This window comes from Schistocerca piceifrons, chromosome 6 (assembly GCF_021461385.2).
Source record: "Schistocerca piceifrons isolate TAMUIC-IGC-003096 chromosome 6, iqSchPice1.1, whole genome shotgun sequence".
Classification (NCBI taxonomy): Eukaryota; Metazoa; Arthropoda; class Insecta; order Orthoptera; family Acrididae; genus Schistocerca; species Schistocerca piceifrons.
In genome coordinates, this window is record NC_060143.1 from 533136193 (window position 1) to 533149346 (window position 13154).

Genomic DNA, 13154 nt, shown 5'->3' on the forward strand with positions numbered 1-13154 from the left:
GGTCAGCCGCAGACGACCGTGAGGCGGCGACTATCGACTGTCCACTTGCTGGCAGAGAGTGCAGCCGTCAGGCCCTCTACCACGCGTCTGGCGGTGGAGGAGGGGCGGTTGTAGTCTCGAGAAAAACATGACCCTTAGCCGAGTACTGAATGTGCAGCAAAGGGAGTTTCGTCTGCTATGAGCTGTCGTTACTGCTAGCACCTGTACAAAATACAGAGTGTTTCAGAAAGAATGACCTGATTTCAAAATTCCACATTTATTAATAAAAATGTACACAAACATGGGATAAACTCCAAAATACAAAATCTTAAAGTTTTAGCTGTGCTATTTGAAATGCTCTTTGTATTCACCAGCAGTAGCACAACATTTAAACGATATATAACTCATATTCAAAGGCCTTGCTGCAGTGGTAACACCGGTATCTGTCAGATCACGGAATTTAAGCGCTGTCGGGCTGGGCTAGCACTTGCATGAGTGATCATCCGGTCTGCCGAGCGCTGTTGGCAAGCGGGCTGCACTCAGCCCTTGTGAGGCAAAGTGCGGAGCTGCTTGATTGAGAAGTCGCGAGGCCAGTCTCGTAAACTGACATACGGCTGGGAGAGCGGTGTGCTGACCACATGCCCCTCCATATCTGCATCCAGCGACGCCTGTGGGCTGAGGATGACAGTGCTACCGACCGGTACCATTAGGCCTTCCAAGACCTGCTTGGACGGAGTTTAGTTTAGTTTATAATTCATCATAAACTGTACGCCGTACACCTGCTTTTACAGAAGTTATGGCGCCTGTTATACTGTTCTTCACTTCTTCTAAGTCGTGAGGTAGGGGAGATGAACACACTTTCCTTTACGTATTCCCACAAAAAAAAAATCCCATGAGGTCATGTCTGCTATCACGGAGGTCAAGTATGCAGGCCAGTGTCTTGGAGTCCTGTGCTCCCTATCCAGCATTGAGGCAGAGTGTCAATGATAAGGGAAACTCCCCACTGCACCCCTCTCAGATTTAGTGGTAAGAGGGTCCAGTGGACAGCACAAAACCATGACCGGTTACCTATGATGCCGTTGCCATTTCAGACTGCTCTTTATTGCACTTCTTGTACTTGAACTGTTCACTATTTCTATTTTGGTTTTTTATTCACAGTTCAGTTCACCTCCTTCCTGTTCTCATGCTTGATCTGTGTTCAGTTTTTGACGGGATGGCTATCGAAATGGAACCGCTAACGTTTGATGACAAGGCTACAAGTCAACCGAATCCTCTACACGTCTGGTGTGTCATATACGGGATTAGTGACAGTACGTGTGTCATACGTTGGGAATCTGTTATCAAATGGGAATTTCTTATCGACGCACCTAATTTGTACGACTGGTATCTATATCACTAACGTCGATTTGAAGTAGGGTTTTGGAACATATACTGTATTCTAACATTATGAAGTACCTCGAAGAAAACGATTTATTGACACATAGTCAGCACGGAATCAGAAAATATCGTTCTTGTGAAACACAACTAGCTCTTTATACTCATGAAGTAATAAGTGCTATCGACAGGGGACGTCAATTCCATACTTTTAGATTTCCAGAAGGCTTTCGACACCGTTCCTCACAAGCGTCTTCCAACCAAACTGCGTGCTTACGGAGTATCGCCTCAGTTGTGCCACTGGATTCGTGATTTCCTGTCAGAAAGACAACAGTTCGTAGAAATAGACGGAAAGTCATCGAGTCATCGAGTAAAACAGAAGTAATATCCGGCGTTCGCCAAGGAAGTGTTATAGGCCCTCCGTTGTTCCTGATGTATATTAACGACATAGGAGACAATCTGAGTAGCCGTCTTAGATTGTTTGCAGATGATGCTGTCATTTACCGTCTTGTGTCGTCAGATGATCAAAACGAATTGCAAAGTGATTTAGATAAGATATCTGTATGGTGCGAAAAGTGGCAATTGACCCTGAATAAAGAAAAGAGTGAAGTTATTCACATGAGTACTAAAACAAATCAACTAAATTTCGATTACGCGATAGAAATAGTGAACAGTTCAAGCACAAGAAGTGTAATAATGAGCAATCTGAAGGCTGTAGATTCAGCTAAATACTTAGGGATTACAATCACAAATAACCTAAATTGGATCGATCACATAGATAATATTGTGGGTAGAGCAAACCAAAGACTGCGACTCAATGGCAGAACACTTGGAAAGTCCAACAGGTCTACTAAAGAGACTGCTTACACCACGCTTGTCGGCCCTATTCTGGAGTACTGCTGTGCGGTGTGGGATCCGGATCAGGTGGTACTGACGGATGTCATCGAAAAAGTACAAAGAAGGGCAGCTCGTTCTGTACTATCGCGAAATTGGGGAGATAGTTCCACACACATGACAATTGAATTGGAGTGGTAATCATCAAAGAAAGGGCGTTTTTCGTTGCAACGGGATCTTCTCATGAAATTTCAATCACTAATTTTCTTCTCCGATTGCGAAAACATTCTGTTGGCACCCATATACATAGGTAGAAATGATCATCACGATAAAATAAGAGAAATCAGAGCTCGAACAGAAAAATTTAAGTGCTCGTTTCTCCCGCGTGCCGTTCGAGAGTGGAACGGTAGAGAGACAGCTTAAAGGTGGTTCATTGAACCCTCTGCCAGGCACTTTATTGTAAATAGGAGAGTAATCACGTAGATGTAAGTGAGTGAGCCGGCCGTTGGTGGCCGAGCGGTTCTAGGCGCTTCAGTCTTGAACCGCGCCCCCGCTACGGTCGTAGGTTCTAATACTGCCTCGGGCGTGGATGTGTGTGACGTCCTTAGGTTAGTTAGGTTAAAGTAGTTGTACGTTCTAGGGGACTGATGATCTCAGATGTTAAGTCCATAGTGCTCAGAGCCATTTTTTTGTTAGTGAGTGAGATACGCCTCCTTGCTCGAAGTAGGTGTTCATATGAGCGTGAATGTGGTCACTCCAAAGGAAATGACGAAAACGTAAAAGTTTGTCACATAATATACAATAAATGAACGCAACAGTTTGTCATTCACATAGTTCCTCTGTGTCCTGTCAAAACATATGTTCTTAACGTTTCTGAAGTTGCGTTTCGTTTTGGAAGTGTTGACTCTTGAATTTCTTTGTTGTAATATAGATCACACCTGTTTATTTGTTGTTTTCATTTTTGTGAGACTTTTATGTGGTATCTCGCCCGCTCTCACATTTACTTGCGATAGTAACGTATTCTTACCACATGACTCATAATGTATAACCAATGTATAGTATGGCAACTGCCAAGACTACAGAAAGAGAACAGACATTTCAATGATCGGACAGACAGTTCATAATGTTGTGAAAAAAAAAAACAAAAATTGGCACGATCCCTCGTTTTCAACAAGGCTCGCCCATCTGGCAGTACAAAACCATGACCGGTTACCCATGACGCCGTTGCCATTTCAGGCTGTTCTTTCTTGCACTTCCTGTTCTTGGACCGTTCACTATTTCTAATTTGCTTTTTTGTTCACACTGGCTCATCTTACAACTAAATCTGAGGGGGGCGCGATGGGGAGTTTCTCTTGTGAGAAACTGGCGTACGTTGTTGTATCAGTGTTGTGGAGTTCTATCCTATTGGAGAATGAAGTCATCGAAGTCCTCCTGAAGTTGTGGAAAGTCAGTTCTGCAGCAGTTGAAAGTAGGTAATTCCAGTCACTGTATTTTCCTCACAAAAGAAGGGATCACACACTTTTTCACGAGAAATGCCACAATAAAGTTTACTTTAGGTGAGTGTGTTTCGTGCTCACGAGGATTCTGGAGTCCCCATATGTGCGCATTATGTCAGTTTACCGCTAACATGAAATATTGCTCCGTCACTGAAAATTAAGTGTGGTAAAATGTATCTATCGTCTTCCATGATCTCCAGCAGAACATTGCTGAAGTCAACCTGTTTCCTTTTATCACTAACCTGAAGAGCTTGCACTGCTTGTAGTCTGTATGGGCTGTAGACCAAACGACGCCTTAACACTCGCCACACAGTCGTATGAGGCACTGCCAGTTCTCTGCACGTGCGGCGAGTAGATTTTCGTTGTCTCCCCTCACACATTTGCAGAATTTTTTCCACCATGTCACCAGAAGTGCGAGGTCGACCTGGACTCTTACCTTTGCACAAGCATCTTGTCTCTTCAGATTGGCGTTACCAACGACGAATGTTTTGCGTGCAGGCGGATCTATGCCTAAGCGGCGACGTAAGGCATGCTGGACCGAAATCACTGACTCACTCTTTGCAAACTGCAGCGCACAAAACGCCTTCTGTTGAGTGGTCGCCATCTTACTTCTGACTGACTGACATCTAACGGCGATTTTCTGAAACTCTAGGCCACGCCCATTCAAACAGCACCCATTTCCTTGCTGGCACATCGCATGTTTCGTAATTATTACCGTTCAAAATCAGGTCATTCTTTTTTAAACATCCTGTAGATTCTGCACGACTTTGAAATTTTATTTATTTTCTTTTATACCTATTGTTTCATTCGAGTTTTAGTAGCAGGATCCTTAGCAAGTCAGGATGCTTCATGCAGATGCTGGCGCAGCCGACTGTAGTTCGCAATTATCTGAAGATGCTGTAGAACTGTAAGTGACATGACGAACTATTTTGTTACTGATATGGATTGAAACACAGCACATATAGCCAATACTAATCAAACATGACCGAGACGCCAACACAGGACCAGTTCTCATTGTCAAATGGTTCAAATGGCTCTGAGCACTATGGGACTCAACTTCTGAGGTCATTAGTCCCCTAGAACTTAGAACTAGTTAAACCTAACTAACCTAAGGACATCACAAACATCCATGCCCGAGGCAGGATTCGAACCTGCGACCGTTACGGTCTTGCGGTTCCAGACTGCAGCGCCTTTAACCGCACGGCCACTTCGAGTTCTCATTGTCGACTACGCATAAAGAGTCGTGAAACCTCGAAGTTTCCATTACTATCAGTTAGCAGATCTGACCTTTGAATTACACAAGGTTCATCTCTAATGACCTCGATGTCGACGGGACGTTAAACCTAATCGCCCTTCCAATTACAAAAGGATTTTTTTTACCTGACTGCAAATTCTATTCAGCAACTATTGTCCCCGTTAACTAACGACGAAAGATGCTTAATGTGGTTGCGGCTGTAAGAAACAATTTCTACGCATGTTTAAACTTGAAATGAAGTTACATGATTCAAATCCAGAACCTAATCGGATTGTTAACTAAGAACAATTAAATGTTGTATATCGATTATTTCAGCAGTGGAGAGATGTTTGAACCTGAAATCCCTTGCCAGAATTCGAACATGGCACCTATCATCGTTCTTTTTAGTCGCGAATAGCCGTTAATATTGGTTTCTTTCACCAGAAGCGAAATAATGTGACGAACAGTTCTGTGCTGACCGTGAACCGAACCCTGCGCATAATCGTCATTGTTGACTTCGCACGAAGGGACATTAAATATCGAATTCTTTTTTACTGGCAGCAAGGAGTGGCATGTCGAAGTGACACGTCGGAAGAAGCAATGTCGGTCGTAAATTGCGCAAAAAAGACGTAAAGACTATTTACAAATCGACAAAGAATATCAGAGAGTGTGTCATCTTGGCAAAGGGCAAAAAGGATACATACTGTCGTGAGTATACCACTTACCATCTTTTATTCACTGTGTTGTGGTTCTGTTATTTCACTGACTGATTGCTTCTTATTGGAAGAGTTCCAGCCATCAATCCCCTAACATATAAAAAAAATCAACAGTTTCCTCGTTGTTTTGGTTGATCAGCCTATTACGGGCCTAAAATATCAATCTCCGGTTCAAGTTAGTGTCCCAGAACGAAAGTCACACTGGACCTCTAAAATAGGTGACGTGATAGCGTTTTAATGGTGCAAGTTCCACCGCTACGGGCGGAAACAATTCCAAGAATCTTGCTTTCGAAATATCGTGAAAGTGAAAAAATGTACGAATGACCTTTTTGTGTCAATCCCTTCAGTGTTTCATACATCGTTCGCCCTTTCTCGAGCTATACGATGCATCTCCCAATCGTATGCACCTACTTAAAATAGCGTGTTATCCCCTTTGGATTAAAGGATCACGTTGCGTTATTAATTGTCAAGAGTAAGGAACGCTTAACTGGTCATAAAGCCATAATCAAAACGTTAACAAACCCCATTTTGCATTGCGATACCAAACCAGATCCTGTCCCATTTGAATGGATTTGTACCCGCTTGTAAGTAATAGTTGCTCAGGGAGAGTGTGGTTGTACGAAATGAATGTCAGAACAGAGAAAAACAAATCTGCATTTATAACATTTGTAGAGCTAGAGAAAGCTTTTCAAAATGTTGACTGAAATACATCTTTGAAATTCTGAAGGTAACATGGATAAAACACAGGAGCGAAAACTTATTTACCACTTGTACATAAACCAGACTGCAGTTATGGCAGGCGAAGGACATGAAAGGTAAGAAGTAATTGAGAAGGGATTGACACACGGTTGTAGCCTACACGCAGTGTCATTCAGTTTGTACACCGAGCAAGCAGTAAAGGACACAAAGGAGAAATCTGTCAAAGGAATCAAAGTTCATGGAGGATAAATAAAACCTTTGATGTTTGCTGACGATTTTGAAATTCTGTTTGAGACAACAAAGCACTTGCAAGAGGGGCTGAATGGAACAGAGATTGCCTAGAACAGAATTTACGAGATGGACACCAATAAAACAAACGTAATGGAATCTAGTGGAATTAAATCAGAAGGGGCTGAGTGATCTAGATTAGGAAATCAGATACCAAAGTTAGTGAATAAGTTTTTCTCTTTAGGCAGCAAAACGACTGAAGACAGCAGAAGTAGGGAGGATGTTAAGAACAGACTGGCAACGGCAACAAAAACATTTCTAAAAAGAGAAAATTGTTAACATCGAATACAAATTTAAATGTTAGGAAGTCTTTTCAGAATGTAGTTGTCTGGAGTATAGCCTTGGACAGAAGTGAATGCGGACAATAAACAGTTCAGACAAGAAGAGAAGCTTTTCAAATGTGGTGCTACATAAGAACGTCGAAACTAGATGATTAAATGGAATAACTAATGAAGAGGTACAGAAAAGAGTTGAAGAATTAATTTATGACACAACTAGGCTAAAAAAGGGATCAGCTGATACGATATGTCTTGCAGCCTCAAGGAATCGTCATTTGTAATGGAAGAATGGTTGTAGATTAAAATTGTAGAGGAAGATGTAAGCGTGAATACAGCAAGCAAGGAGAATTAAAGGAAGGTTGCAGTAGTTATGCAGAAATGCAGAGGACTCACTGGATAGACGAGCGTATAGGGCTGCATCAAACTAGCCTTTAGACTGAGCACCACAACATCTTTAATGTTGTAGTAACACAATGCTAATGATAACTATATTGCCACCGATTACTTAATTTTAAAACCTTTCTCTGAATATACTTTTCAACGCGATAAAATAATATGCCCAACAGATAGCTTTTAAGACAGTCTTTCACTCCATCATGTACTCACAAGATATTCAATATTCTCTGGCAGGTTGTTTAATAGAAGTCTATCCATATAACTGACTATGCTAAGGCCATGAAATGACTGAAGAAGTTATTTTTGATCATAGTATTATAGTCATACTTTTCACTATTTTAGAGGAAAATACAGGTAACGACAGAGGTCTTCAGTGAATTAGGTATTGTGAAAAAGTTGTCAAAATACGATGTTTTTCGAATGGATATCTGCAGGCCGTCAACACCACATTTAATTCTAGTAACAAGCTTCTGTTATGAAAAATAATATCCCTGTAAGTTGAACTGCCTCAAAAAATGTGGATGTAATGTGCTGTTCCAGTCTCTTCTGTACCTAAGGTCCATCACCGTTCCCTTTGGATCCCTACGTAATTCGATGCTCTCCGATACACACGATCGAACAGTGGAGGAGTGGTACTCAAGCGTCAACTTTAGGTTACAATATCTCCGGATGTAATTAACATTTTACAATGCAACAAACGGCACTGATTACGTATTTGTTTATATGTTCAGATGTGCTAACAAAACTAACGTGGTTCCATTTAAAAAAACGTAGGATTGTGTTAAAAAACATACTTTCGTGCATTTTTGTATGGTTTGTATTAAACAATTACACTAGCCCCTCTCCTCACGTTCGGTCTGTGGAATCGGTTCGTCAGTATTTGATGTGGTTTACGAAATATATCCAACGGTAACGTTAGGTGACTCACCCTGTATACAAAATTTTGTCCGTTTTTCAAACATGTAAATACTGTTAACTGAATTCCGTCGGTTCTTGGTAGAATAACATTATAACAAATAAAAAGTGCTAGTTTGCTTTCGTTCTACAGTTTTACTTTTATTGTGTTAACCCATGTACTAATTTTACTTTATTTTATTGATTTTGTTTATTAATATAAACTGTTATGTAGACTTGCTGTTACTGTTTTGTGCTAAAGTTTTTTCCTGTTTATTCCGTTTTTATTTATTTTCTGTTCAATTTTTTTACTTTTTACATTGCATTACCACATACTGTCAACGATGTTATTTACTGTACGTTTCTGCTTCAATCTAGACGTGTAACTTCTCTTCCAATGTTGTTTACAAACATTGTAACTACTTTGGAGACAATACTTAGTGAATGTCTGAAGATGGCCCTGTAAGTCGAAACCCAGTTAATGCAATAAAAGTAATACTGCAAAAATGAAACAACCTAGCACTTTTCATTTATTATGTAAGTACTGTGACTTTTCACGTTTTCCCGATGGATCTACTGCAAAACTCACTTCTCGAGTTTGAAACCGGATCGTATTGCGTAAATCCCTAACATTTCACCGATCCCACTGCTCGACATATTCGGGTGGTGGTAGTTGCTGCTGGCAATAACTGTGCTGCCGAACACTCCTGCGGTTAAAAGCTGAATTAAATATCAGCAACGATCTGCGACGACTCATGAATCGGAAGTTCCTGTTTCCCCTGTTTTGATTTAATGTCAGTCAGTGCCGGATTCCAGGCGGCTCTTAAATGAAAAACCTGCATCCCTGTTGTATCCGCCGTACGGATATGTATGGCCTCCTTAACAACACAGTCCCAGAAGGATCACGCTGGGGATGAAATTTCAGTCTTTTCGTAAAACATGCGATACGCCGTGTATAGGCAATGTTCCGCTACCGCTGTCTTAAAAACTCAAATTTATATGTATACAAGTAGTATAAAGCATTTATCCTGTTGTATAGAAGATAACAAAAACCCACTGATGATGCTGAAACTTCAGTGAAACATATCTGGGGAATAAAAAGAAAAAGAATGTATCTTGCTCAAGGCGGATCCTCTCCAAAAACAAATCGATTTGTAAGCAAATTTGGACAAAAGAGTTTCAACCTCAAGATGATTATACTGCAAGCGCTCATGAATATCTGTGATGTTCTGGATTTCCGCCAAAAAGAAACGCAATCACAGCTCTCTGCATGAAACGAAACTCCATTTCAGACTCCATTTTGATGGCAACGTACAGCACCTCTACCTTCCGAGACTTCATGAAACTATAGTGGCTGAAGCGGATGTTCGGAAAATGCTGAATAAACTAATTTCGCGATTTTTAAAATGTCCTATCGCATACTGCAATTTTAGCTAACGTAATACGATTCTTTAACAGTCGGAAGTTGGTTTTCCGGTTGAAGTTTGAAACATCCCCTTACAAAAATTATGAATTACTGTGCTGGTAAACCTCTTATGTTATTTGATTTTCAAACAGCTGAGCAAAGCTGAACGTACTCAGACATTTCTCTCTCTACTTATTCTGATCATCACTAAACTGACACACAATATTTTTAGCGCAACGCAATCTGACTTTCAATAATCCCTACAAAAGAATGGCCATGACTAACAATAACCTGCACCTTTCATGAATCACTTACCTGACAAAAATCTTCGTTACTCTAACTACTGCAATAAAGCGAGCGCCAATACTGCCAGCTAAATAAAAGATTCAAACTACTGAAGGCACTAACTACTGATAGGCATAGTTAGCAAATGAAAGATTTTGATAGAGAACAAACAATATATTTACCTTAATAGTGTTCAAAAGTCATAATATATATATCAGTTCATGACATCCAGTCTAACAAATTTCGTTTTTCTGACGGGCACACGTCCAGATCGTCCGCTGTCAAAACTCTGACATCTCTCTTCCCACGCTCACCACTACTGGCGTCTCACCTCCAACTGCGCAACGCTACGTGCTGTTCACATCCAACTGCCCAACACTACAATGGCGAATATTCCAACAATGCCAAGCAGCCACAGACTGCACACAGCACAGTCAGTGATTTTCATACAGAGCGCTACGTGGTGTTACCAACATAAAAACCTAAACAACCTACTTAAGGGGATACGGAATCACCTATCCCCGCAATGTTAATATATGCCTACTATAGGGAACATTTTCTCACAAACTACTGGAGACAGAGAGGTAAAAATTTTACTGTATGTGCATTCATATGTTACAACAATACTGAAACAACAGTTTATTGTCAAAGTATTTTCTTACAGAGATATTGTACATTTATTTTTAAGTAAATTTTTTCCATCGCTTTTTACTAGACTATCACCCCTAAGTCTTTTGTAAATCAAGTAATTAAAAAATCGTTGTTTCAGTATGTAATAGGGACCTATGTCACTACGTCATAAAAATTTCAGACTTCTAGGTTGACCAGTACCTGAGATAATGTTCCTAGATGAAGTAAAAAGTAAACTTACGGGAAACGGAGAAAGAAGATTAAAACATTCCTGATCCGTAGCTAATACCCCCTTCACAGTCTTCATAATCATCTTCAAGTCTTCTTTTGGCACCCCTCTGCACCTGTCTTGCTTTTTTCACTAATGTCTTGATTATATTATCAGCATGCCTTAGTCTGTGCTGATCTAAAAAGAACATAGCACATACCGTACGGGAACCAACACACATACCCAACTTTTGAAGGACCTGGCATTTAGTTATATTTCCAAGATTGAAGGTTGCCACAGCATCATACACACCAAAATGTAGTGTATTAATTCCGACAAACACTGTTTTTGGGAGACGATGCCATATCACACTATTCAAGCACTCGTTGGGGTTCTGCGTTTTTCCGTGAAGACATTTCATCAGAAGACTTCTGTCAGCCAGATCTCTGAAAATGGGCTTTATTTCTGCCATGATGGCTGATGGTAGACTGTGGTGGTGAATGTATTTCTCTCCTGTTGTTAGTCCCCTATTGTATTTACACCAGCTGTTTTCACCTTTGGGGCACAAACCATGTTGTGGATGCTCATCCGTGGATGCGGTGTGGAAATATAAAGCCCATATAGCTCTCCTCATTTCTTCAAGATTGCCTGTATTTTGCCTGATTGCAAGGCCATAGCAGTTCTGAATGTGGTCTATTATGGAATCAGTCAATCTTCCTCTGCCATCCAAGGTTTTCCCATCATCTAGTTTTTTCCCTTTCATAACTGATTTTAACCTTCTCAGCCTGGCACCCATTCTCTTCTGCACATGTCCTATACATTCAAGTTTGCTTATATTTACACTGTTCCCATATGGTTTGCTTTCCAAAACTTCTTTGAATGCTTTAGAGTCACCATCTCCCAGATATTTGACATAGCGAACATTATACCACTGTGAAGAGCGATGAAAAATTTTCTTCACCCCAGCAACCTCCATGCCACCACTACTACCATAATAATTAGCAATACAGTCATCACTGTGTTCATTTTTCAGCCTGCCTGTGCACCTACAGTATTTAGACATTATTGCAACATCAATAGCCTTGCCAGTATCAACACTAGTTGCTGTTACAACACCATTGCTGGTGGTGTGGCCCCTTTTCTGCCACGTGCCATCAAACGCCACTGTGAGGTCACGACTGCCGTCATTTTCTTCCACTGCTTCTTCCACAGCAACCTGCATTGACTTCTGTGCTACATCTTCAACTGCAGATCCTAGTACATAATTGTAAGCTTCAAACTTTGAAGGTGCACTTGGAAGATTTAGAACACCACATAGCATATCACCAGCTGCTTTGCCCTTACCAATTGCTCGCAATCCATAAACTAACCTAATATTTACACTATAAAGTTCAGTTTTCTTGTATCCATTATTTACAGTTACTGAAACCGAACTTGGAAACTTACAGCTGTATTTACAAACACTGCATATTAAATTAAACTGGGCAGCCAGGCCAACATGGGATTCTACTTTCAGAGAAACGTTTCCATGACATTTTTTGCAGCACAAACTGTTTTCAAGAGCTTCACACAATATATTCGTATCAATGAGTTCAAAAACTTCATTCCCTCTATCAAGTAAATTATATTTATCTTCCAAATCTCTTAGTTTTTTATGAGAAGCACTGTTTTCATTTGGTGTAAGTTCGTTCGGCAAATCAGTAATAAGTGGATTCACATTTTCCAACAGTGATGATGATGAACTGCTTTGCTTTGCTAATGAATCATTATTTCTTTTCTTTTGCCAGTTCACACGCTTTTTAAATACTTTTGCTTTAGCTCTAGGCATTTTCACTGCGAAAAATGAAGCACTAAATACGAAATAACTCAACAACAACTACTTTCTTATATCACACTGTTTACAAAACAGTCCCGCCACAAAGTCAAAGAGTAACTTGAGGAAACCAGAGAGAAACATTTTCGGGCAACTAGTGTATAAATAGTCGCTGGAAACCGGGATATTTGAATTCATGTCACTTTAAAGGTACTGCCAAAAAGTTCATGGTCAGCCACGAGAGACGTGTATAACTAAAGCGCAATACCCGATCTCACAAATATATAAAAATAAAATAGTTATAATTGTAGTAGAGCTATGTATGATACGTCATTTTAAAGAGGAAACATGGCAGAATATAATACGCCAATAAAAAAAATTCGATTTTTTAACCCAAAATCCGATTCCGTATCCCCTTAAAAGTTGTATTCCATCTCTTAAAAAACATAACACTCTCTGCTTCCAGTAATTTTTAGTCTGAGTGGACAGTTTTCGTAGCTTGCTGAGTTATGTAAGAAATGCATAACTGTGTTTACTGAGGCTTGTCAAGATGTGGTGGTGGTGTGTTGGGGCTTATGGGCGCTCAACATCGAGGTCATCAGCGCCCTGACACACATTAAAAGGA